This window comes from Lepisosteus oculatus, chromosome 19 (genome assembly GCF_040954835.1).
Source record: "Lepisosteus oculatus isolate fLepOcu1 chromosome 19, fLepOcu1.hap2, whole genome shotgun sequence".
Taxonomy (NCBI): domain Eukaryota; kingdom Metazoa; phylum Chordata; class Actinopteri; order Semionotiformes; family Lepisosteidae; genus Lepisosteus; species Lepisosteus oculatus.
Window position 1 is genome coordinate 1,646,641 of NC_090714.1, and position 27,079 is coordinate 1,673,719.

Consider the following 27,079-nt stretch of genomic DNA (forward strand, 5'->3'; position numbering starts at 1 on the left):
TCAGTTGCAAGCTGTGACTGATGGGCTGAGTCCGCCCTGGGTGCCTCCTCTCTCTCGGGCCGAGGCCATCTCCAGCCTGCCTTCTCCTCCCCCCAGGGCTAGACCCACGCTCCCTCCTAGGGACCCTATTCCCCCCCAGACTATCTAAAAAGGCGGGCGTCCTCGCACTTTTCCAGGTCAGTGCGATGGGTTGTCGCCTTGCGGTGCGTGGCGCACGCGCAAGACAACACTTCACACCTTCGAAAATACAGGACAATGCAGACAATGAAACGAGGGTTTTTATTGCAGAATTCAAAGCACATACAATAGCAGTAGTCAACAGAAAACATGCAGGTCAAGAATAAAATACAGTACTGAATCGGGACATTGCAGATCAAGCCACTGGTAACAAAAATCAAATGCAAGAAAAAGCACACATTGTCGAGAAGAACTTGGCCAACGCTCGTCGAGTTGCTGGAGTGGAGCTGGAAAGCAGATCGTCGGAGTGCAGAGAACCAGGAGCCGCAGAACTGAAGGCAAAAGAAAAAGGAGCAAGTTAACGGGATATCGGACTTGTAGAATCGATTCACTTGAAGTTCTGAAGTCTTTTAACTTTAATAAACTGCCCCAATAAAGAAACATACAAACACGCTCAAATTCAACAAGCAAACAATAGGTAACATAATGAGAAACCCCAGATACACCCCGGTCCCAGTACTCCAATATTTAGAAAATAGGTTCAGCCTATTATGAATAAAAGAATCCATAAAAAAACAACCACCGCTTTTGTGTTTCCTATTTGTATTCAGCAAAAGCACAACTAAACGAAAAGAAGTGATAACGTTTGTAGAAAAATGTTCTGGTGTTCAAATGCTGTGAAATACGAGTCGTCTTTAATACAGGAATAAAACTTACCGCGGAAAAAAACACTTTCATAACTGGAGGCCCGTTTTTGAAATCCCTTTGTCACCTGGAGAAACAAGAAAACATACGAATTAGTACATTTAATCTTTGCTAAAGTGTATCATTCGGGAACAGAAAGCGATATTATAGCCCGATTCCGGAAGGCGGAGATACTAACAATTAGATACACAGTTATTCATTTTATACAGCAAATTATTTAAGATAAATTACAGCTTTTTTCGTTAGAGCAAACAGAGCTAGAGATGCCATATCTGAAATAAAACATATTTACATGAAAGGTAGTATAAGAACGCTGAAGGCAGACTTTTGAAACTTCGAGAGCACGCTCAAACAGACAGGACACTCATTTCGGCGTCCTAAAACACAAATTCAACAGAAACAAATGCAATTAACAAAAGTTGCAACAACAATACATTTTTGTCTAACTTTCCTCAAAGTCAAATTTGAGTTTTTGCATTTAAAAGAAGAAAAATAGAAATAAAACGCAAACGCACCTCACGCCGCAGAAACTCTCCCCGCTGCCATCTTGCCGGGCGCACCTGTGGAACAGGTGGACGGGGCGTGTCCGCTGAGGAAGGTCACTCTGGGGGCGGGCTCGGCTCATGAACAACAGCTGTGCGCTCGGTTACATGGGCTCAGCACTGACGGTACTGAAGATAAATAAGTCAATTTTAACAAAGCATTTAACGGCTAAGCTTTTTCCGACAACTTAATAGAACAAAATTCCCCTACGGGTCTCTTTCCTGGACTCGTTTAGCTTGCGGCCAGCTGGTCGAATCAAGAGAAATGTGCTGGAGAGAGACCCCTGTCGCTCCTAGTTAGGACTGCACCTCTCTTTCACTGCCAGTGCCACACCCATCCTGCAGGTGTCTCAGTGGTAAAAGGGGCTGCTTTTTAGAATTGAATTCCGAACTACGCATTTATAAAGGACTTAAACCCCCCATTTGCCCTGTTTTGGAGGGCCCCGAAAATGGAGCCCCCCAAAACGGCCGGCGTGGTAGAGAACAGCCCCTTCTACAAACTCACCCCGACAGCATGAGAGCTATACCCGGGGTTTAGATCTCAAACTGACGGGAAGGCTCGGGGCTCGACTTCAACTCACACGGCTCTCCGGGAGTCGATCTGCTCTCTAAACTTTAGAAGTGTCCGATGGTTTAGCCCGCGGAGCCACCAGGCCGGCCATGCAGAATATTGGTCATGTACATCTCTTATTCAGACTTTATGTCATGTCACTTTTAGACAAAATGTCTGAGATGATTCTAAAGACAACTTAAAAAATACACGAACGATTAAAATTACTCTAAATGTTTTATACCCCAGCTGGTGTCTGGGCAGAGTATCCCTTTAGTTCCTTTATACTAGCAGGTGTCACGACATGATATGTTTCCAAGTTCCAGATATAAACATAATCCTTCTAATTAAATATGTAAAAATTAAAAGCACTGCCCGTAAATATAATATGAATTGTTTATGCATAGAAAACAGAACAGTGATAAGGATGTTAACTACAAGTTTCTCAATCAATGGGGCATCACATCGCTCCTAATTATATTAGAGATGCTACTATTTAATATGCTATAAAATGTGAAAGTTACTGTAGTCCATACTAGTCAACTTACTAGTGGAAGCAGTGTGCCACAGGTATTCAGGAGTTTTGTATTACCTCATGTCATCTCTACGAGAGAGGTGCAAATTCATTTTGATTACTTTAAAAAGTTATCAAAATTCAATACGGTTTTATAGACTGCACACATAGGTAATACAGTGAAACGTCTTGGGGTCCACTGTTCGTGAGTGATGTACAGTACAGTAATCACAGGTGAGATTGCCCATCAAACACTAACAGTATAATTCTTATTACTTGATCCAAACTTAAAATATAGGAATTCTGAAACACTTTCTGGGGCAAGATTGACGCTAATATCTAATATTTTACAACTGATGTTCTGTACCCCTAGGGATGAATATAGTACGTTGAATTGAACTGAAGCAAATCGTAAATATTAAATTAAAGGTTCAATAAGGATATTTAATCAGAGGCTCGGTTAGAAGTATGAAGTGGAATTGTCCTCCAAATTACTTGTGCCTGACCGACTGTTTTCAAAGCGGAGCCGGCCAACTCCAGGATCCAGTCCATGTTTTACACATTTCTAAGTAATTAAAAGTCCGAAGCCAGGTGTGATTAATCTTGTATCAGTTGGTCTCCTTGAAAAATCGTTCTGGCAGACTTATTGCATCTTTGCCTTTAAATAGCGGCTTTGCACCTACAGGAAACGAATACGCAACGTTTCGTTTAAGTTGGGTAGGAGAATGTTGAATAAAGTTCTTCTTATTTGGATGGGAACAGTTTAAAACGAAGGCATTAGAGCTTAAGAGTGATAAAGAAAGCGGTCACTAACTGGATCTTAGAAGAGACTTTAACTTCATCAGAAGGCTTGAATCGAAACTAAACCACAACTTTCATACTTTTAAAAGGGGTTGAAATGGAACGTTTCGTTTTAGTTGCTATTTGATGTTGCTACCTCTGTTAATGCTTGCTCAGGTCTGTTAGTGGTGTCTCAGCAGGTGTCTTATTCCCTTGTTTCTCCTCTACAGCTCCCCGGCCTTCCTGTCCTCTACAACAGCCTGGACGCCGAAGCGCAGAGCTCCCGTGTGCCGTGAAACTGGACAGATGAGCGGTCAGTTCGAAGGTGAGAATCCAACCGGTCTGCACTCTGCTTGTAGAGCCTCTTGCTTTCGGGTTTAATTAACTCTGTGCTTTTGTTTGTAAAGCAAAATTATATTAAGAGCGCGTTCGCAGCTGCGTTCACTTAATCTGAGTTCGTGGAAACATTCCCACGGGGAAACTGAGCAAAGCCGTGTTTTACCCACTGCTGACCGCTTAACACATCTTTGCGAATAAACTCCTGTTTGCCTTCCAAAAGTGGTGCTACTTTTGTAGAGGCTAAGGCGAGAGGCCAGAACATGCGACTAGATGTATTGGAAACGCTTTTTCTCCCCTGCTCAAGCAGCAGCCGGACTCACCTCGCGGTCCCAGGTGCCCACCGTCTCTCCGGCCGGCTTTCCCGACTGAAGCGTTTCCTCTCCCGGGGCTCCAGACGGCGAGCCGCCGGAGCTTTTGGATAGTGACGGCCGGCGAGTTTACGCCTGAACCTTTTCTTGTTAAATTGTTTGCAATAAACTAGTTTCCTCGGATTGTTTCTTACCCCAATTTGTTGGGGATGTTGGCGGGGTCACTTCATGCAGTAAGAGCAAGCCTCCATATACCTGTAAGATCATCCTCATGTTTCTTTAATAAGCCTTCATGTACTCCTGTAGGCTACTCAGAGTGTCGGTCTTGAATTTAGGGTGCTTCATCTTCATCCACAATAGTTGCTGCATGAGCTTCTTTCCTGGACTATAAAACTCCAGCTGTTGCTTTTATGGACACAAAGACATGCACGCAGTGGATAAGTAACTGCTAACTAACCCAATAAACTTACACAATTACCATGGGTAAAAGCACCCCTTTATGCATGCTTGCATTTACTTAATATCACAGCCCCCTCTAAGTGAATATTGCTCTTGTCCAGACTAGGTCTGGCACTAATAAGGATCTGGATGAGCAGCTCCAGTCCTGGCAGGCTCAGCTCAGGGTCTAGTCCTGCTTGCAGCTTGGCTCCTGAGTCAATCAGAGAAAAAAGATGTCACTATTTTATATTTGTTATATAGCTCTATGTAAATTCTCATATAACTGCTAAAACAAATTGCTAAACAAACCTAACCCAATTAAAGCTATCTAAAATAACAGTACAAGTGTCAGTGATGGGTTCCTGCTAGGACAAAGTGGCCCTAAAATCATATTGTTTTTATCTCATCTATAGCTACATCAGGCCAGGCTGGACTTGACATGCTTAGTATAATAGTAAGTCCAGGAGCATGTACAATTACCTGTTAGCAATACTGAGTCCCAGATAAAACTCTTTAGTTGAAAACACCTTGCTCTTAGGTAATCGGTATTCCATGTAAACTAAATGAAAGTGTGATGCCGCGGGGGTCACAGTCATCTGTCGGGTCGATCAGTAGATGGAACCCCAGACCAGAACACACCTTAGGCAAATAACAGTTAAAAACACAGGTCTACCCTGATAAAATAAAACAAAAAGAGAAACTGCTCTTGAAAACAAATGTACTTGTATGAAAAAAAATATTTCTTCTCAAAGTAAGATAAATCTTCCCATTTTCTCCCTCAATAAACTAGATCCAATCAGCTATCAAATAAAAAAAAACTTCCTTGAATTGAAAAGTTAATGTGTGCTTCTTAAGTCCATTTTAACTTGAATACTTTTTTTTCACATTCATTTCAGATTTGAATGAATGAATTAAGCTTTATTGCCTGTAAGGGAATATGTCTTGCACAGCAAGAGCTCATAAACATAAAATATATGACAATAATACAACACAGTAATAAAAGTTCAATACCATGACACAAAACAACATTTAACAACATTGCTCTGTCAAAACTCAATCCAGTACTGTGAGACTAAAAACAGACAATTAGTTAGTAAAGTCTAAAACAACAATAACAGTAATAAGATCCCTACCACCAAAAAATCTTTTTGTTGTTCAACAACTGAATGCCTCTAGGCGTAAATGCTCTCTTAGGCTTTATTCAGAGGATCTGGTACCTCTCCCCAGAGTGGATGAGGAGGGTCATTGAAGATTTAATAATATGTTGTTCTATCAGACATGTTATTGAGTCCAAGGATGTCTTGGTAATCTTGCCATCAGTCCTGATCACTTTATTCAACTTGTTTTTGTTCTGCAAGGACAAGACACCTCCCCACCTCTGAATACAAAAGGGTAGCATGCTCTGAACAAAACTAATAAAAAAAAGTGTCAACATTGTGTTTTTGACATTAAAACTCAACATTAACTTCCTTAAAAAACACAACCTTTGGTGTACCTTCAAATACCTTGCGTCTGTATCGATGGTCCAAGTGAATTTACACTCAATATTAGTGCCAAGGCACTTATATTCGTTTACTCTTTCACCGTTAAAAAGTTTAAAAGAATAGAACATTTCTTTCTGAAATCAATCATCATTTCCTTTGTTTATAGTTTTAAAAACACTGAATTATCCGACACCAATTATACCAAGGATTTATCTCTTGTCTGTTATTCTATTCATCATCATTCAAATGTCCAATCATCCACAAAGTTGATAATCGAACAGTTGGAATAGTGGCCTCCTGTACATTTCTATTCATTAGTTTCTCCACCTTGGATTTATCATCTCTTTCAGCCTGTTTCAATTCTTCCTATATCTTCCTCTGAATCACTTTCCCCTCTCAATCTGTCACAGCTTTGAATTCCTGCTCTTTCTTTTTGGATTAGATCAGATGTTGGTGGTTCGATATGAACTTTACAGGCATTCTTAATGTTACCATAACAGGGATCTAACGTTCTAGAACCTCTTGTGTAGCCTTTTACAGACTGATCATCATTAGAGAGAACTGACTTAAGCAAACAGCCATTGAAATCTCCCTAAATTAAATTCTAAGGCAGTTTTGTAATCGGCATCAGCAGAAATATACAGAAGAGTTGCAAACGCCTGCCCAAACTCCCATGGCAGGTAGCGAGGTCATAAAGAAACAGACAGGAGTCCTCGATCTGGTGAGTTAAAGGATTGTAGATCTGTCTGTTTTTTACTTCTTTTATCTTATACTATCTGTTCTTGACTATTTCTTTACCCTTTTCTTTTTTCTACTTCTCTCTTTCCCCCCTGCCCTTCCATTGTTTTGCTATGGTTTAGTTTAATACAAAGTCTTTGTTTTCCTGTTGTCTTCCAACACGTTCCCTATGTCCTTTTCCAAATGGGAAATCATGTACTCACCATATCCAGTCAGCTGTCATCTCTGGGTTTGATTTATATGGCCTGTGGGTACAAGTGCTCCTCTGTTTTGTTCCACTTCTATCATCATTGCAGTACTTCAGTTCCACCATCTTAACGAGATTAAAAGTCTCAGTGAAGTCTTCTTAAAGTACCTCCCATTCAGTGCAGTGCAGTGCAGTGCCCTTGGTGGCATCACAAAAGTTATACAAACAGAAATTCATAGTTCAGAACAAAGTGATGTGAAATCAAACACCAAAAGTTTACTTTCCAAAAAAACATTTTACAAAACCTGTTTTACAAGCTGGATTACATAAAGTGCTTTACATTTGACAGGGTAATTTGTGCAAAAGAACCAGGACAGTAAAACACAGGCTGTGTGCCAGCAGAGCAGAGATACTCCTACCTGCATCCTGGCAACTGTGTCCTCCAACGAACTCAGTGTGCAGGATCTCTTCTTTCCAGAAGAAGACGCCTTCAGGTCTGAAATAAACCACAATGCACACACTCTCGATTAAAATTGGAGAGAGTCCTCTCATTAGCAAGTGAACACTAATGAGTTTCAGTTTCTCTCATTAGAAAGTGAACACACTCACAGAGATAGCTCATCTCATATGCACGCTCTTGGTGCAAATCGTGGCATTCTGCATGTATGTCCAGGTCAAGCTATGCTCAGACTTTCTGATATGGGGGAGTCTGGGTTTTCTTCATTTTGTGTCTTGTGTTTGAATGGTGCCTGTATCATCTGTACAGGACGTCTACTGGACTGTTCCAATTGTAACAATTCTGCATGAATGTCAAGGCCTCCTTCAAGTGTAGGTGGAATAGCTGACATTTATTTTTGTTGTAAATGAATAAGGGCACCAGGGTAAAATGCAATAAAATTAAAATCCTTTTAAACATTTCATAGCTTTTTAATGTACTTTTTACTTTGTTTTCACTGCATTTACTTCATGTATAATTATTAAAATCATCTCCTGCTTCAGTGACAGTAACAGACTAATTTGTACACTGTTAAAATGATACACTATGGTAGCTGCATCTCTGGGTCAACATATCACACTGCTTAACGAGCTCATGGCTCTTTTAGCAGTTAAACTGAAATCAATGAGTTGCACTAAAACCAACGTCCACAGCGGTCAGAATAAACATTATACAAGATACATACAAGAAACATATAAACATCTACATGCCTACACACAATATTTGTTAAAAATAGATTCTGCTGTCAAACATGATAATTATAAGAACTCTGTTCCAACTCATTTGTGGTCATTATAATGCTAAGAGTATAAAGATGTAAAACTTATTCAGAAGTCAGAAGGTTGTCTTCTATTTAATTGAAACAAAATGCGTCTTTCTATATTCCTACCAGTTCTGTTCTTTTAGGAAATTCATACATATCCTCTTTCATAGAGTGTATGAAGATTGTCATCTAGCATTTTCACGGGCTACATAGAAAATATGATTGGCTGCTCAGCTCCTTACATCTGGCCAATAGGAATTAAAAAATTGAAAAGACACCTGTTATTCACCACTATGAACAGCTCCTCAGTTTATGAACAACTGATCAATAGAAAATACAGGTACTCCAGCTCCCCAGCTGAGAATAGCACTTGTCTCTGGTTTCTGAGCTTGGTCCAATAAAAACACCTTACCTATTCAGTCAGGAAGCAAATCTGGAAAAAAACAAGCAACAGTATTACTACCTTGTAGCATGATCTCATATTATGCACATTTGAGCCTACTCAGAACTGGTACTGAACCTGGATATCCAGACTGTTATGGTAAGTAGTTGGGTGGGAGAGAGCTGTAGGTGCTCTTCTACCTTGCCTCTCGCTGTAAGAGGTTCAGTCATTTGGATATGTATAAGCAAGGTCTAAAAAGATTAAAGTAGAGGGGTGCCAAACCTGGAGTCCCAGCTGAATTCCAGTCTAAACTAACAACCTGGACTTCTTTACGTTTCCCATTAATTTGTTTAATTTCTCTGTTGGTGCTTCTCACTATGTTTTGTTGCATTTCCATGAGAAACTGAATCCCTGCCAATACATCAAGCATTATGTACAGGAAAGGACAGCCTTGTTTTCATTTTGTGCAGTAATTAAATGCCTACAGTGGGATACAAGCCTCCTGCCATAAATATATTAGGTCCTGTAATGTTAAGGTACAGCTCAGGTGTCACAGTCCAAGTATTTCCAAGAAAGGCCTGCAGATATGACAATAATGCAAGCTGTGTGAGATACGCTGTATTCATGTTAAATCACATGCCTGCCCCCAGCTTCCCACCACAATCCCGGATGTGTAGTTATACTAAATAACTAAAGGAAGACCAGCAACTGTGCCATGTCCCACACAGCAATTAAATATGAATAACTAAAATGTACTCCATCCCTGCCCTTTAGCAAAACGGTATGTGCTCTAGACTTATTAGATGACCATTAAGGACCTGGATTAACTACCCAGGTGACATTTTGAAGGAATTGCAACAAAACCCAGGAGACCCTGCAACAATCTCCCCATCAGGAGATGATTCCTCCAGTGCTCCTAGTTAGTGGAGGATTTGTATAACTGAGCTCTATTAGCAGTTCTCCAGATGAGGTCTGGAGATCCTGCTCTAGTACAGCCTGTTACAGAAAAGGCATCTTCAAGGGGTTGGAGGTTCTTGGGCAGGCTTATAGCAGGGCACTTCCTGTATTCATGCCAGTTAAGTGACTCTGCCCCTTTGAAGGAAGCTAGCCTGCAGCAGCTGCCACACCTGAGGTGGAACAGGCCCATTCCAGCCAGGAGACCCTGTCATCTCCCAGCTCGGCACCTTGGTTGCTGTGCTGTAGTAGTACTGACAAGCCTGTGCTCCCTTAGTCCTGTCAATACTAGTGTTCTTCTCCAGCTGCACCTCTCAAGCTATTCAATCTGTGCACTACAGGTGTGACAATCACAGAACTGAAGCTCCTTCATTAGTGCAAAGTGTGGTTTGTCTCAGAACAGTGCATCCCAACATTTGACATGTTAAGATCTAGCATTTGTTCTCCAGGTAATGCTGTTGGCCAAGGGAGAACTACCCCTGAAGGTACCATTACCAATTACTGCCCTCCCACTGATCTTCAGATCAATAAATCGATAGAGATTATCAAGTAACAGCAGCAAACTGTTCAGTTAATAGCTGTACACAAGAGACTTCCAGCAACACCTTCACTTTATTGCACACACAGGATAGAGATGTTACAAGAGCAGGCTCAAGGACATGACAGAAGATTAGAGGAGCCCCATACACACCACATCACAGGTGCGGTGCTGAGAATCTTCCCTTCCTGTTGGAGAGCTTCAGCTGCCAATCTCCATTCCTCCCATGTGATCAAGAGGGCTCCAGACGTCACAGCACACCCCTCCTTTGTCTTTAGAAAGGGAAAGTTACACATCCTGCCTCTACACAAAAAAACTCCCCCCCCGCCCCCCCCCATCATCAGACTTCCACACCACCCCCAGACTTGACCAGGTAAGGTACTGCTGTGAAGAAGCTCCCTTTAGCACAGAAGGACTGGGGTGTTGAACTGATGCTTTTATCCACAGTACCTTTAATCTCCACCCATTTCAACAGCCGAGTCCTACCTGTTATCTCAGTGTAGGGATGTCTCCCCACTGGCTGTGCAGCAGGGTCAAGCTGGATTTCTGTATCCCACAGACAGGAACACACTGGGCTCCTTCTGGTATACAGCTTTCTTCAGGAGCCTCCAAACCTAGAGCCACAGAGGTGCCAAGACATACTGGAGGCGTCGATGCAAAAGTATTGTAGATCCCCATGAAGCCTCTCATTTGCCGACTGTATTGTAGTCCTGTGCTTAAGGACAAACGGCCTCCAGAGGCTCTACACAAGAGTCTTTAAAAAAATAGAAAGATTAAGCAATGTAGAGGTTTATGGAGTCGCAAAACACATTCACCATCACCAATTAGATGTGCAATGCCAACTTACTTCACAGCTTCAGCTCCTCGGCATGACTTACCAATGACCTAGCACACACACATCTCCCCCTGCTGGACAGCATCACTTACTGCAGCCCCAAGTCATAGCACAGCTTGTGAAGTCCCACAGACGATCAACCCACTTCAGTAATACTGTCCTGGTCGCATTTTCTAAACTACTGCCATCTTGCTCTTCTCACCAAACAAATCCCAGTACTCTAGAAGCACAGGAACATTAGAAAACCCACACTGAATAATTATCCTGTTCCTCTCCAATACAAAGCACAATATAAATACTTTCCTCCCAAACTTCACTTTTATAAGCCTCTTCATTAATTACAGGGGCTGGGCTAATTCCATGGGAACCTATCCCAAAGCTCTAAAATCCTCATGTGGAATGCCCAGGTGTGTCCACTCGGTAGTGCACACCTGTTTCCAGATCCCTGCCTGCTCAGAAGCCATCTTGGCTCAGAGAAACACCACAGCCTGGGCTTGAGCCAAAATGGAAGGATCCTACAGAAGCCTTCTAGGGACACCATGACTTTGCTTTAATACATTTTCCTTCAACATTATTAGAAGTGTGTTCTTTCTAAACATATTCAGCATACCATACCTCAATCTATTTCAGAAATAGATTAAGAGAGAAAGATAATTATTTGATTATGGTTTATATTTATTCCTTATACAGATTTGTGACTTTAACTCTTTAATCACTTCTGCATCCAGAATTAATTTTCTTCATATATCAGAACACTTGACAATGTCTGCTATGATTGGAATGGTGTTCTCAACTGATGTATCGCAAAGGAGAAACTCAGTGCTGCAGACTCATTATAAAAACATGCTTTGCTATTAGAGTCCTCTGTATTTAAAAAAATAATAGTGATTGATGAGAGTGTTGTCATTTTACTTAACTAAGGAGTTTGAGACAATACTTTGAGACGGAGAATTTGCTTTCCAATATTTTTGATGCCCTATATTGGGTGATGATGTTTTTAACCTATTGAACAGCTTCCTTCCATTTTCACTGAGAATTGGTCTAATGGTTTGATTCGTTTAAACTAGTAGGGTGACTTTTCTAAATAATCAGTAGAGTCTGAAATAATTCTTTATTTGTTTCTCTGTGTGGTTTTAGTTTTTCCTCATGTACTCAAACAACCCCGTCACCTCTGAGCTTTCATTTTCATCCTTTGATTTCTGTAAATCCTTTCTCTCCTAAAAAACTGGCATCATCGTTTCCTCCTGGTCTCCCCTTCGTAGACACAACCCATTATTAATGAATTGGTGTTACTACTTTTACCATTTTGAAAAATCCAGGGATGTGAAGGACCATGAACATCTTCCTCCACAGTGGTCACCTATCCCCTCTCAGAAAGACCAGAAACTTGCATGAAATGTATTGTTAATCTAATCCCTGCCAGAGGAGCATTTACAATAAACTAACACAGGGGTGTGAAGACATATAGCCCTCTTTTTCTCTGAGATTCACTGGATTGTTTCTGGCATACAAGTTGTAACTCAGATCTGCTCACATCAGTTCAGGTCCATCTCCCAGCAGGTTGCTTTAGTTTGCCAAAGCACATTCCTTGTGATCCAGATCCATTGGATCCTGCATTTACTTTCTTACTGAGCTTGACCACTAACCTCTTTGATGCTTGTTTGACAACAAGCAGCCCCAGGCCTCTCCAAAGTTACTCTCCCACAAAAGCTCTACAGCCAGCCTCAGCCAGGAGACTCTATATTCTCCATTTCTCTGAAACTCAGGGATGAGAGACTGGCATTTCCTGAGCTTTCGATCATGTGCCTCTGTTCTCTTCCCCAGGGCACTGTCAATTCAATGAGGTCTCCCAAAAGTCAATGTCAAGCTGACTATTGACTACTGACTATTGACTATTGATGATGGTTAGACTTTGGTGTGTCCTGAGATGTTGCATTAAAAAAAGCAGTTTAAAAATAGATGTCTGGCTGTCAATCATTGTCATATAAATGTAATTGTGAGTTTATTTTTATAGTTTTAACCACAGCCATGACCATTTCTTCTGGTTTTTGGATATGGATGTATTAAAGGTCACATTTTGGGTTCTGAAATTCAAAATTATTGATGCTACCGGGCTGTGGATTTCTCAGGGAGATCACCTCCATAACCATAGCCATATCTAACAGTGTTTCAGTCTTCATACCCATGACCCACAAATGATGTGAAAACATTACTGAAGTGTCTCAAGGAAAACAATGCCCGTGTTATTTTTCCAATTCTGTTTGAGTAACTCAAGATCTATGCATCTCAGCCAGTGACAACTGCCACTGTGGGAAGGTCCTTTTCCAAACTGATGTGTGTGAAGTCCGAGCAAAGACAGGCTGTCTGACCTCTTGCTGCTAGCCACAGAGAAAGATATCAGGACAGACAGTAATGAGGCCATTAATATATTTAAGAACATGGCTCACAGAAGGGTACTCTTTAAAAAATAAAAGTAGTTATGTGGTACAGTATGTACAGAATGTGTAAACACTATACAAATAATGAAATACAGGAAAACTTTATTTTATACTGCTAAATTGCTTTTCGTTGTGCTTATTGTTTATGTCTAGGTTTTTAATTGCATGTGTCCTTTTAAAATTGTGTGCTCATTTTCCATTTTTCCCTGGTAGAGGGTTCTGTGCATGACACTGAAGGCTGTTTCTGAGTTCTCTCTGGTACTGTGTATCTAGCAAGCAGGTTACATATTTGTCTGTTCTTATTTGGAATGACTGTAACCTACACAAAATGTGTGATTGTGCTTTTTGCATTTTCAGCTCCATGAATTATTTGTACTGGCTCCATGCATTTCTAAAAGCTAAGTTAGGCACAGTTGAATTTGTGTGCTTTCAGATGAATGCCTTTAAACCAGGTTTCATGAACTAGCAACCCAGAAGTGGTAACTGAAATGAGCACTGGTCCTAACTACGTATTTAAAATATACTCTCAAATTTCTTACTGATAAGGACAAGGGTCGGTGGAAAGAAAACTTGGTACTTGACATACTTCATTTTTACATTAGTCATTTCTGTTATCTGTATTTAGTAAAGCTGAGGGCAAATGTTATTCTTTTTCTGAATTATTTTACCATGTTCTTCTGTTTTTGCACTCGTGACTTTGTTCATAAGTCATGGAAAATAATTTGTAATGCTTTTTTTTTTACTTTGTGACATGTTTATGGTACGTCATATTTACGTTATTTCTACACTTGCTATTTCGTTCAGGTGTTGTTCAAAATGCCCTGCACTGAAACATGCCTAGGTGTTGGCCCTTTCATCATCGAAGAGCTCCAAACAAGCTTACCTCTTAAAGTAAAGGAACCTCAATCTCCAAGAATGACTGTCACCTGAGTCTTTGCAAATTGGTTCTGTATATCTAACAGAAATCCTTGCACAGCCTTCTAACATCTCAAAGATTGAAATATGCTTTTACCCCATCCTCTCTGGCATGTGCAATAAGTTTTATACAGACATCCCAGAGAGACAAGATGAAATAACATGACCCCGTGCAGCTCACATCACATCAACTACAGAGAGTCCACATGCGCCAGAGACTCCACTTGTTTCCGCCCGTCTCTTTTTAATCTTTTTCTTCTTTTATCAGATACAATGAAATCATTCACGGATATTTCTCTTTGTTTGCAATTCATCTATTATGAATAAGATTGGACTAAGGGAGATAGGAGAATAGCTCTGTTCTTACAATAAAAATGCTCATGGTCATGAAAAGGTTCTAGGTTCAGGGTCATGTATTCAAAAAAGGTTTTCAAAATGAGCTTGACAATGCAGTAGTATGTCTTTCTAACATACAGTAAGACACTAGGTGACTATGACATTATGCTTAAAGTAACAGAGGGGTTTGACATTTTAATTTTTGGTGGGACTTTCTACCAAAATCGAGGAGACCTTGCAGTCCTATGGTTAGATCTAGATAATTCCAAAATGTAATCCTTACATTTTGGCTCAAGCCCAGGCTGTGGTGTTTCTCTGAGCCAAGATGGCTTCTGAGCAGGCAGGGATCTGGAAGCAGGTGTGCGTTATTGAGCTGGACACACCTGGCCGTTCAACATGAGGATTGTCGGGCTTTTGGGATAGGTTCCCATGGAATTAGCCAAGCCCCTGTAATTAACGAAGAGGCATATAAAAGTGAAGTTTGAGTGGAAAGCATTCATATTGTGCTTTGAATTGGAGAGGAACATGAGAAGTATTCAGTGTGGGTTTTCTAATGTTCCTGTGGCCCTGGAATAGTGGGATCTATTTGGTGAGAAGAGCAAGATGTCAATAGCTTTGAAAATTCAACCAGAACACTATTACTGAAGCCAGCTGATCTGTGGAATTTGACAAGCTGAGCTGTGGCTGGGAGATGCAATAGGCGATGCTGCCAGTAGGGGGAGCTGGCTGTTCTTCTGTACAGCCTCTGGAGGTACTATGTCCCCTCTGCATAAAGGGGGCTTCATGGGCATGTATAATACCTTGCATTTATCCACAGTGTATGTCTTATCATGATGTTGTGGAATCTAATCTTTGTCACAAGAACCTCATTTCAAGGGACTAGGTTTGGAGGCTCTTGAGTGAAGCTGTATACCAGGAAGAGCCCAGTGTGTTCCTGTCTGTGGGATACAGAAACCCAGCTTGACCCTGCTGCACAGCCAGTGAGGAGAGATCCCTACACTGAAATCCCAGGTAGGACACTGCTGTACTCGGCTCAGCTGTTGAAAGGGTTAGCAGTTTAACGTACTCTGGATAAAAGCAACAGTCCAACACCCCAGTCCTTTTGTGCTAAAGGGAGCTTCCTCACAGCATCTCCACTGAAGAGGGTGTGGTGTGGAGATCCTTCAATTATGTGGGTAAGGTTGAGGAGCTCTCTATGCCTGAGAGTCCAGAGTGTGACTGGCCTAGGTAGGAATGTTGCTGGTATTGAACTGTGTTTCTGAGACCATGTTACAAAGTCAGAACTTGGTCATGTAACCTCTTTCCTTGCCCCCTGCAAGAAAGTGCCCGGTAGATCACGTTGGAAGAATGGAGGCTGGCAACTGAAACTCCCCAACAGGAATGGGACATCCTCCACACTGCATCTGTAATGTGGAACCAAGATGTGGTTTGTATGCTGATCCTCTGACCTTCTGTCAGAACCTTGACCCAGATCTTGTAGCAACTGTATTGTCTGTGCAATAAAGTGAAGGTGTCACTGGAAGTCTGTTGTGTACAGCCATTAACTTCTATGAACTGTCCTCTGGTGTTGTGGTAGCACTGTATATTCTCCAGTGCTTTATTGATCTGAAGATCAGTGGAAGGATAGTAGATAATAGTACCTTCAAGGGTAGCTTTTCTTAGGCAACAGCGTTACCTGGAGGAGAATGGCTATATCTTAATCTGTATATGGAGAAAGTTGGAGAGGTCTCCTGTTTGGTCTTGGAGATAAATCTTGTACTAACACTTGAGCTTCAGTTATGCAGATATCACACCTGTAATGCACAAATTTAACTAGCCTGAGCCCTGCAACTGCAGACGTCTACTAGTGTGGACAGGACATATTGAATAGCTTGAGAGGTGCAACTACAGAAGAACCCTGGTATGGACAGGACCAAGGGAGCACAGGCTTGTCAGTGCTGCTACAGCACAGCAACCAAGGTGCCAAGCTGGGAGATGACGGGGTCTCCTGGCTGGAGTGGGCCTGTTCCACCTCAGGTGTGGCAGCTTCTGCAGGCTGGTTTCCTTCTTCAAAGGTGCGGAGTAGCTTAACTGGCATGAATCCTGAAAATGCCCTGCAATCCTACCTGCCTGCCCAGGCACCTCCAACCCCTTGGAGATGCCTTTTCTGTAACCGGCTGTACTAGAGCAGGGATCTCCAGTCCTCATCCTGAAAACTGCGAATGGAGCTCAGTTATACAAAGCAACCACTATCTAACTATGAGCACTGGAGGAAGATCTTATGCTGCTTTGTAAGTGCATCACTCACTGATGGGAGATCCTTGTAGGGTCTTCTGGGTTTTGTTGCAACTCTTTCAAATTTTTACACCACCTGGGTGGTTAGTCCAGGTCCTTAATGGTCATTTAATAAGTGTAGAACCTGCTGAGCTCGGACTCCCCAAAAGCAGGGGTGAGAGCGTTTCAGCTTCATCTAGAGCACATACAGTTTTGCTAAAGTGCAGGGATGGAGTACATTTATTTTAGTAATTTAGATTTAATTGGAAATACTTAGACTGTGAGACGAGAGCTATACCCTAACATTTCAGGATCTAACTTATCTTCATGCTCAGAAGGGTTTTGACATATTGACATTTATCCTACTGCAGTCATTTCGCTACTGCACAAATCTGAAGTAGGCTGTGCTTTGCATATTCCAGCAGTATCTGGGGATATGAGAAATGAATTGAATGGGTTCCAGTTAGTCTAGACTGGAATTTAAAAGTAACAAGGTTAACATCCCTACACTTTAGGCTTCATGGACATCCCTTAAACATATCATCCAAATGACTGAACCTCTTACAGAGAGAGGTAAGATAGAAGAGCACCTACAGCTCTCTCCCACCCCACTCACTACTTACCATAACAGTCTTGTTTTTCAGGATCTGTACCAGTCCTGAGTAGACTCAAATGTGCATAATATGAGATCAAGCTACAAGGTTTTAATACTGTTGCTTGTTTTTTTCCCAGATATGATTCCTGGCTGAAGAGGTGAGGAGGTTTTATTGGAGAAAGCTCCAGAGACAAGCTCTGTCAGCTGGGGAGGCTGGAGTATTCCTATTGGTCAGTTGCTCATATGCCGAGGAGCTGTTTGCATTGGTTAATAAGAGGCATATATTCAATTTCTATTGACCAGACGTAAAGATCTGAGCAGCCAATCAGATTGTTTTCTAGGTAGCCAGTGACTAGATGCTAGATGACAATCTTCATACACTCCAGGCAGGTGTGGCCGCCATAGTGTGTTCGTATAGTAGAGAGTTTTAAAAGTGTGGGACTCACAAGTCAGTGTTCTTGTGGTCAGTGAAGCAGAAGATTTTAATGACTAACTATAAATCAAGTAAATGCAGTAAAAACCAAGTTAAAAGTACATCATTGTCTAAAAGGAATTAAATTGCATGTTATCCTAGTGCCCTTACTAAATTACAAAAAATAGCTGTCAGCTGTTGCCTACACCTGAAGTGCTTTGACATTCATGCAGAATTGTTACAATTGGAACAGTCCAGTAGACGTCCTGTACAGATTATACAGCCACCATTCAAACACAGGACACAAAATGAAGAAAACCCAGACTTCCCCATATCAGGAAGTCTGAGCATAGCTTGACCTGGACATGCATGCAGAATTCCACGATTTGCACCAAGAGCGTGCATATGAGATGAGCTATCTCTGTGAGTGTGTTCGCTTTCTAATGAGAGAAACTAAAACTCATTAGTGTTCACTTGCTAATGAGAGGACTCTCCCCAGTTATAATTGAGAGTGTGTGCTTTGTGGATTATTTCAGACCTGAAGGCTTCTTCTTCTGGAAAGGAGAGATCCTGCACACTGAGCTCATTGGAGGACACAGCTGCTACAATGCAGGTAGGAATATCTCTGCTCTGCCGGCACACAGCCTGTGTTTTACAGTCCAGGCTCTTTTGCATAAAGCACCCTGTCAAATGTAAAGTGCTTTGTAAAATACCAGCTCTTCCCTTATGTTTTCTTGTGTCTGTCAGTATCATATGTGCCACTGTTCTTCTCCAGCAGTGTCTGGTATCACTCTGTCCACCTGCCTCTCTGTGTGAATGTTCCTGGAAAAAGGTTTATTCGTAGAAGGTATATTTGGTGTTGGATTTCACATCACTTTGTTCTGAACTATGACATTCTGTTTGTAGAACTTTTGTGATGCCACCACGGGCACTGCACTGAATGGGAGGTACTTTAAGAAGATTTCGCTCAGACTTTTGATCTCATTAAGATGGCGGAACTGAAGTATCGCAACATAAAACACCGCAATGATGATTGAAGTGGAACGAAACAGGGGAGAACTCGTACCTGCAGGCCACATAAAACAAACCCAGAGATGACAGAGAGTAGAAACTGAAGCCAAGCTGCACACAAACTACAGCTGACTGGATTTGGTGAGTACATGATTTCCCATTTGGAAAAGGACATAGGGAATGTGTTGGAAGACAACAGGAAAACAAAGAGTTTGTATTAAATAAACCATAGCAAAACAAAGAAAGGGCAAGGGAAGCAGAGTGAAGAAGAAAAAAGAAAAGGGTAAAGAAACAATCAAGAGCAGATAGTACAAGATAAAAGAAGTAAATAACAGACAGATCTACAATCCTTTAACTCACCAGATCGAGGACTCCTGTCTGTTTCTTTATGACCTCGCTACCTGCCATGGGAGTTTGGGCAGGCGTTTGCAACTCTTCTGTATATTTCTGCTGATGCCGATTACAAAACTGCCTCAGAACTTAATTTAGGGAGATTTCAATGGCTGTTTGCTTAAGTCAGTTCTCCCTAATGATCATCAGTCTGTAAAAGGCTACACAAGAGGTTCTAGAACGTTAGATCCCTGTTATGGTAACATTAAGAATGCCTGTAAAGTTCATATCAAACCACGACATGATGATTTGACTTAGTCCAAAAAGAAAGAGTAGGAATTCAAAGCTGTGATAGTTTGAGGGAGAAAGCGATTCAGAGGAAGATATAGGAAGAATTGAAACAGGCTTAAAGAGATGATAAATCCAAGGTGGAGAAACGAATGAATAGAAATAATGTACAGGAGGCGTGGCGTAGGATCTAAACCATGATTGGCCAGGTACCCCTTAGTAATGGGTGCTGGCTTGAGCACACACCCCACTATGTAAATGAACTGAAATGTACAAAGTGGGGCATGTGGTTTTGCAAATAAATACTCTAAAATGTTTGGGCCTCAAAAATCAGGAAGGCAGAAATGTCATGAACAACTTAGTCCTGTTTTATGTAAACTTTTCCAAACATCAGTGGACATATTTAAAGTTCTGAGTTTGTAGAAGACATCTGCAATTATATCTAAACAATTATAAAAGATTGTATCTACCAATTATATCTAAAAAAACCAAAAGCTGTTGAATTAAAAGATTTCCTTCCAGTAGCATTAGCTTCAGTCACAATTACATGTTTTGATCAAATAGGTTTGTTCCATCTTTATTCCGCAACCAGTGCACGCAGGGACCCCTGTCAGTTTGTGTTACAGAGCGAAACGAGGAGTGGAAGAAGAGTTTGTTGCTTTGTTAAATCAAGAGTACAAGCATTTACAGTAGATACTCTATCATCCTATGTGTTTGTACTTCTTGCTGACGTTTCATCTGCATTTAACAGTATTCAGGCAAAAAAGTTGGTAGGGTAGATTTTGGATATAGGAGAACATCACACAATTACTCAGTGGATATACAATTTTCTTCCTGGTTTGTGACAGTATTCCCGAGTGAGCTTGGGGAAGTCTCCCACCATCAGCTCCAGCACAGTGGTACCCTAAGAACCAGTTCATAAAATGGAAAGGTTTAGTTTTCAAACTTTGAGAAGACTTTTTTTATATGGATAAATTCTTTGTTTTCCTATGTTTGGGCCACAAGTCCTTTTTTTGTTTGTTTTTGTATTTTATTTTATCAGGGTACATTTTTTTTTACTGTAATTTGCCTTAGGTTTGTTCTGGTCTATCTAAAAATCAACACGACACATGACTGTAACCCCCATGGCATCACACTTTCATTTAGTTTACATGGAATACTGATTACCTTAGAGCAACATGTTTCAAACTGAGATTTAGCTTTTCGATTTTGAATAGAAAGCCTGACATGACTTTCACTTTCTTATTTTCACAGCAACAGTCTGGCCTCCCGGGGTCTCCTGTTGAATTCGCTCTCTGCCTGTTCTCACTCCTCCAGCTGGTCTGTGGAGAGCGAGCAGCTGCGACAGGTCACCCCTGAGGCTGGAGGAAGGGCTCTCCTGTGGGTGAAGTGTCCTGTTCTCCTGTGGGGTGAGCAGTGCTTCATCAGCACAGCTGATCTTAAGGTCTTCTGTAACTGAAGGGATTGATTTGTGTTTATTTTACTTTAGCGACTTCCTAAGATTTCAGGAAAAGGTGTGTTTTGTTGTTCACATGTTTTTAAATAGTGTACGAGTAGGTGCCACTGTTCCCTGTTGCCCATAATTTCCATACCAAAGCCCCAGTACAGAGATTTTAAATATCCTGGGTCCTACAGGGCTCAGAGAGGTCATTTCATCTCAGACTGGGACTCAGTATTGCTAACAGTATTAGTAACATGCTCCTGGGCTTACTACTGTACTAAGCATGTCAAGTCCAGCCCTACCTGATGCAGCTATAGATGAGAAAAAAACTTATGACTATAAATGGTATGATTTTAGGGTCACTTTATCCTAGCAGAAACCCATCACTGATACTTATGCTATTTTAGACAGCTTTAATTGGGTTAGGCTTGTCTGGCAATTTTTTATCCCAGTTATTTGAGATAATTTACATACAACTACATACTTTATCATATATAATGATTAAACAATAGACTTTGTAGTGATTGTATTCTTCTCTGGTCTTGAGCAACTGTTCCTCCAATTCTACAGAAAACCTGTCATGAGTTGTTTTGAACTGTGGGGATTATATTTGTATCTGCAGTTAAATGTGGGTGTCTGTATATACAGTATATATTAGTGCCCTGCATTGATTGATTGATGGGATGATTGTATTTCTCAACTCTCAACAGTGCTGATGATCACAGGCCTTTCCCCTGAGTCCTTGAGCTGGGGGGGGGGATCATGAGGACCACCTGGACACTCAACACAGTCTACAGCCTCACCAGCATGAGAGGTCATTCTGAACAGCAGGTTCTTATGTCATTAAGAGGAAGTTATGATGCAGGGTTTCTTTCAGCGGAATAAATATTTATGTTCCTAATTTCTTAAATGTTTATATAAAAAGATTTGTTAGAAAAACAATTTTGATGTTTAATTCTCAGTAACATAGCTCTGCACCTGGAGTAACTTTGTATCTGTCTCTTGCATGTCAAAGAATCAGTTTGTTTTATTTAATGAAAAAGGAAATGTAAACTAGTTTTGTAAGCAAACAAAGAATGGTTTTCCTTATGAAATTTGTTCCCTCCCGAGTAAACCTCCAGTTTCTTGTCCATGCTGTAGGTACTATCCAGATTTCTTGGAAAACTGGATAGACATGAAGGTTGATTTACAATTGATCTCTATTTGCCCCTGAAGTAGTGTTAAATGAATATTGTTGTGAAGACCTTTTGAGTTGGATTCTGCTGCTTAAATGGGAGATTTTACCAAAGGTAATAGTGGAAGTTCATTGTGTTATCAAGCAATTGCTTGTCCACAGGCTGCATAGCTTTGAGTATATTCAAGCAACAGGTGGAGTTTTACAGGCAAGGTGGAGGAAAAAACCTTGTGCAACAACTACAGTGGACAAAGATGAAGCACCCTAAATTAATGACTGACAGGCACTCTGAGCAGCCTGGACTGGCAAAGGAAACGTTGACTCGTTCTTTCTACATGAAGCGACACCACTAAAATACCCGAACCCAACACCGAAATTCACAAATTGATTTAAGAAAATCCAAGGACACCAATTTATTGCAAAATTGGAACAAAACAGTATAGTCGTAACGCTCCGGCGGCCCACAGTCTGGAGCCCCGGGAGAGGAAACGCTCCAGTCAGGACAGCCGGCCGGAGAGACGGTGGGCACCTGGGACGGCGAGGTGAGACCGGCTGCTCTCCGGGAACAACTGCTTCTTGAACAGGGGAGAAAAAGCGTTTCTAATACATATACTGTAGTTGCAAGTTCTGGCCTCTTACCTTAGTCTATACAAAGGTAGCACCACTTTTGGAAAGCAAAAATAAGACGTTTACTCGCAGGGAGGTGTTGAGCGGTCAGCAGGAGGTAAAACACTGCTTCGCTCCATTTCCCCGTGGTAATTTTCCCCAAACTCGGATTAAGTGAACGCAGCTGTGGGCGCGTGCTCATTATAATACTGCTTTTCCATATTGAGAATAGTACAAACAAAGCTCTTTCTTTAAACCCGAAAGCAAGAGGCTCTGCAAGCAGAGTGCAGACCGGTTGGATTCTCACCTTCGAACTGACCGCTCATCTGTCCAGTTTCACGCCACACGGGAGCTCTGCGCTTCGGCGTCCAGGCTGTTGTAGAGGACAGGAAGGCCGGGGAGCTGGAGAGGAGGAACTAGGGAATAAGACACCTGCTGAAACACCACTAATAGAGCTGAGCAAGGATTAAAAATACAGGTAGCCGTTTATCGTTATAACAGCGTTCCGTTCCATTTAGCCCCTTTTAAAAGGGGGCGAAAGGGGTTGGTTTAGTTTTAATTCGACGTCTCTTTAAAAACTAAAAAAAGGCTTCTCTAAAAATCAAGTTACTGGCCGCGACAAAGTTGCTTCTCAAAGAAGCCTTCTCTAGATCCGTTTTGATCTGTTCCTATCCTACTATAAAGACATTTGTCCGTAATTCTGCTAAGACGCAACACAGCTGCCAGAGCAATTTTTAAAGGAGACCAATTGATGGCTCATACAAGATTAATCACACCTGGCATCGGACTTTTAATTACTTAGAAATGTGTAATTGACACATTTAATTGGAGACACAAGTAATATGAGTACAATCCCATTCCATACTTTTAACTGAGCCGGTGATTAAATAACCTTATGAAACTTCAGTTGAACATTTACGATTTGTTTTCAGTTCAACTCAAAATATGTTATTCATCCCTAGGGGTACAGATCATTAATTGTAAAAGGTTAGAAATTAGCGTCAATCTTGCGCCATAAACAGTGTTTCATAATTCCTGTATTTTAGCTTTGGGTCAAGCGGTAAGAATTATACTGTTAGTGTTTGACAGTCAGTCTCACCTGTGATTACTGTACTGTGATTACTGTACTGTACGTCACTCACTGACCGTGGTTCCCTTTTCACTGTAGAACCTGTGTATACAGTGTAGAACACGCTATAGACTTTTAATGCCTTTTTATATTAATCAAAATGAATTTGCATCTCTTAGAGATGACAATTATGAGTTAATATAAAACGCCTAAATACCTGTCGGAAGCTGCTTCCACTGACTACATTTTGACTAGAATAACTTCCACATTATAGTATATTAAATAATAGCGTTGCTAATATTAATAATAAGCAGTGGTGTGATGCTCCATTGATTGCAAAACTAGTTATCATTCCTTGTCACTGTTCTGTTTTCTACCCGTACACCAGTTAACGTTCTATTTACAGGCATTGCTTTTAATTTATAAATCCTTAATATGAAGGATTACTTTTATATATGGAACCTTGTCAAACGCCCATGGTATATCATCATCATAAGTATATCATGTCGTGAAACCTACTAGTATAAAGGAGCTAAAGGTACAGTTCACTCTGCCCAGACACCAGCTGGGGTACAAAAAATTTAGAGAAATTTAACCATTCATGTAGTTTGTAGAGGTGTCATTAGAATCATTTCAGACATTTTGTTTAAAAATATAAAAAAGCATCAACATTTTAACCTCTCAGACTGATACATGGCATACAGGCTCCCATAACTGTACTGCAAATTTTAATACTTTATTTTTCTCTGTCATGGGAAAAAATAACAAGTCGTGCCCAGTTGCAAAGAGGCTAGAAAAGCGCATTACAAAGGCAGCTCCTTAGCCTTAACGTTTGAAAAGAGAGCAAAGAGGAGGAACCGCCTGGTCTCGGAACTATGACTTGATTTTAGGCTGAATAAGAGATGTAAATGGGCGGAGTTCTGCATGGCCGGCCTGGTGGCTCCGCGGGCTGAACCATCGGACACTTCTAAAGTTCAGAGAGCAGATCGGCTCCCGGAGAGCCGTGTGAGTTGAAGTCGAGCCCCGAGCCTCCCCGTCAGTCTGAGACCTAATTCCCGGTCTGAGACCTAATCCCCGGGTGAAGCTCTCATGCTGTCGGGGTGAGTTTGTAGAAGGGGCTGTTCTCTACCACGCCGGCCGTTTTGGGGGGCTCCATTTTCGGGGCCTTCCAAAACAGGGCAAATGGGGGGTTTAAGTCCTTTATAAATGCGTAGTTCGGAATTCAATTCTAAAAAGCAGCCCCTTATACCACTGAGACACCTGCAGGATGGGTGTGGCACTGGCAGTGAAAGAGAGGTGCAGTCCTAACTAGGAGCGACAGGGGTCTCTCTCCAGCACATTTCTCTTGATTCGATCAGCTGGCCGCAAGCTAAACGAGTCCAGCAAACAGACCCGTAGGGGAATTTTGTTCTATTAAGTTGTCGGAAAAAGCTTAGCCGTTAAATGCTTTGTTAAAATTGACTTATTTATCTTCAGAACCGTCAGTGCTGAGCCCATGTAACCGAGCGCACAGCTGTCGTTCAGGAGCCGAGCCCGCCCCCAGAGTGTCCTTCCTCAGCGGACACGCCCCGTCCACCTGTTCCACAGGTGCGCCCGGCAAGATGGCAGCGGGGAGAGTTTCTGCGGCGTGAGGTGCGTTTGCGTTTTATTTCTAATTTTCTTCTTTTAAATGTAAAAACTAAAATTTTACTTTGAGGAAAGTTAGACAAAAATGTATTGTTGTTGCAACTTTTGTTAATTGCATTTGTTTCTGTTGAATTTGTGTTTTAGGACGCCGAAATGAGTGTCCTGTCTGTTTGAGCGTGCTCTCGAAGTTTCAAAAGTCTGCCTTCAGCGTTCTTATACTACCTTTCATGTAAGTATGTTTTATTTAAGATATGGCATCTCTAACTCTGTTTGCTCTAACGAAAAAAGCTGTAATTTATCTTAAATAATTTGCTGTATAAAATGAATAACTGTGTATCTAATTGTTAGTATCTTCACCTTCCGGAATCGGGCTATAATATCGCTTTCTGTTCCCGAATGATACACTTTAGCAGAGATTAAATGTACTAATTCGTATGTTTTCTTGTTTCTCCAGGTGACAAAGGGATTTCAAAAACGGGCCTCCAGTTATGAAAGTGTTTTTTTCCGCGGTAAGTTTTATTCCTGTATTAAAGACAACTCGTATTTCACAGCATTTGAACACCAGAACGGTTTTCTACAAACGTTATCGCTTCTTTTCGTTTAGTTGTGCTTTTGCTGAATACAAATAGGAAACACAAAAGCGGTGGTTGTTTTTTTATGGATTCTTTTATTCATAATAGGCTGAACCTATTTTCTAAATATTGGAGTACTGGGACCGGGGTGTATCTGGGATTTCTCATGATGTTACCTATTGTTTGCTTTTTGAATTTGAGTGTGTTTGTATGTTTCTTTATTTTTTAGTAAAGGTTTTTTTTTAAAAAAAGTTAATGTACAATCGATTCACTTGAAGTTCTGAAGTCTAAGTCCGGTATCCCGTTAACTTGCTTCTTTTCCTTTTGCCTTCAGTTCTGCGGCTCCTGGTTCTCTGCGCTCCGACGATCTGCTTTCCAGCTCCACTCCAGCAACTCGACGAGCGTTGGCCAAGTTCTTCTCGACAATGTGTGCTTTTTGTTACATTTGATTTTTTTTACCAGTGGCTTGATCTGCAATGTCCCGATTCAGTGCTGTATTTTATTCTTGACCTGCATGTTTTCTGTTGATTGCTGCTATTGTATTTGCTGTGAATTCTGCAATAAAAACTCGTTTCATTGTCTGCATTGTCCTGTATTTTCGAAGGTGTGAAGTGTTGTCTTGCGCGTGCGCCACGCACCGCAAGGCGACAACCCATCGCACTGACCTGGAAAAGTGCGAGGACGCCCGCCTTTTTAGATAGTCTGGGGGGGAATAGGGTCCCTAGGAGGGAGCGTGGGTCTAGCCCTGGGGGGAGGAGAAGGGAGGCTAGCTCTAGCCAAGCCCCCTCACTCCCAGCAGGAGGGGAAGGCAGGCTGGAGATGGCCTCGGCCCGAGAGAGAGGAGGCACCCAGGGCGGACTCAGCCCATCAGTCACAGTTGCAACTGACAGATTTCTAAGTCCACACCCCAGGAGACCTGCCTCTCTGCAGGGACCAAAGCCACCACCAACCTGCCATCCTCTCCTGCCGGGAGCGAGTGGGCCTGGCTAGAGCTGCGGTCAATCAGCCAGCCCCCGCCTACCCCTCTCCAATGAGGGGGGGTGGGCGAGGCTCGGCTTGATTGCTACCAGACCCCGAGAGAAACCCCAGATACTAAGTTTTTTGGCGGGAAAATCTGGACACGCTTGAAAAGGGGGTAGCCTTTGACCTTTTTAAGTCAAAAAGCGATAGGGGGTCCCCTTGCGGCCACAAACTGTAAGCAAAATCTCTCCGCCAAAAAACTCACCAACACCGGGGGTTTTCAGGGCCAAGGGGTACAGAACTCTGCACAAGAAATCAAAGAA

The 27,079-nt window shown here is 41.7% G+C and overlaps 5 long non-coding RNA genes across 6 annotated transcripts; 2 read left to right on the forward strand and 3 right to left on the reverse strand.

Annotated features, from left to right (window-relative positions):
* Positions 1-260: 260 nt before the first annotated feature.
* Positions 261-3,031, reverse strand: LOC138224308 (uncharacterized). The gene is made up of 5 exons (XR_011182758.1): positions 2,523-3,031; positions 1,398-1,553; positions 1,175-1,259; positions 895-949; positions 261-509 (listed from the first exon to the last, which is right to left on the reverse strand). It is a non-coding gene; the product is annotated as an uncharacterized lncRNA (long non-coding RNA).
* Positions 3,032-3,146: 115 nt separating this feature from the next.
* On the forward strand, positions 3,147-4,098 carry LOC107078918 (uncharacterized). 2 transcript variants are annotated; one of them, XR_001479866.2, is made up of 3 exons: positions 3,147-3,205; positions 3,499-3,593; positions 3,912-4,095. It is a non-coding gene; the product is annotated as an uncharacterized lncRNA (long non-coding RNA). The 2 variants fall into 2 exon arrangements; XR_011182759.1 differs by having other exon boundaries at positions 3,150-3,205; positions 3,915-4,098.
* A 5,852-nt stretch (positions 4,099-9,950) lies between these two features.
* LOC107078916 (uncharacterized) lies at positions 9,951-10,559 on the reverse strand. The gene is made up of 2 exons (XR_001479863.2): positions 10,382-10,559; positions 9,951-10,167 (listed from the first exon to the last, which is right to left on the reverse strand). It is a non-coding gene; the product is annotated as an uncharacterized lncRNA (long non-coding RNA).
* Positions 10,560-16,868: 6,309 nt separating this feature from the next.
* Positions 16,869-26,377, forward strand: LOC107078924 (uncharacterized). The gene is made up of 9 exons (XR_011182757.1): positions 16,869-17,497; positions 18,216-18,831; positions 20,563-20,717; positions 21,460-21,563; positions 22,794-23,007; positions 25,075-25,230; positions 25,369-25,453; positions 25,679-25,733; positions 26,131-26,377. It is a non-coding gene; the product is annotated as an uncharacterized lncRNA (long non-coding RNA).
* Positions 22,312-23,232, reverse strand: LOC107078919 (uncharacterized). The gene is made up of 3 exons (XR_001479867.2): positions 23,144-23,232; positions 22,837-22,931; positions 22,312-22,498 (listed from the first exon to the last, which is right to left on the reverse strand). It is a non-coding gene; the product is annotated as an uncharacterized lncRNA (long non-coding RNA).
* Positions 26,378-27,079: the final 702 nt, after the last annotated feature.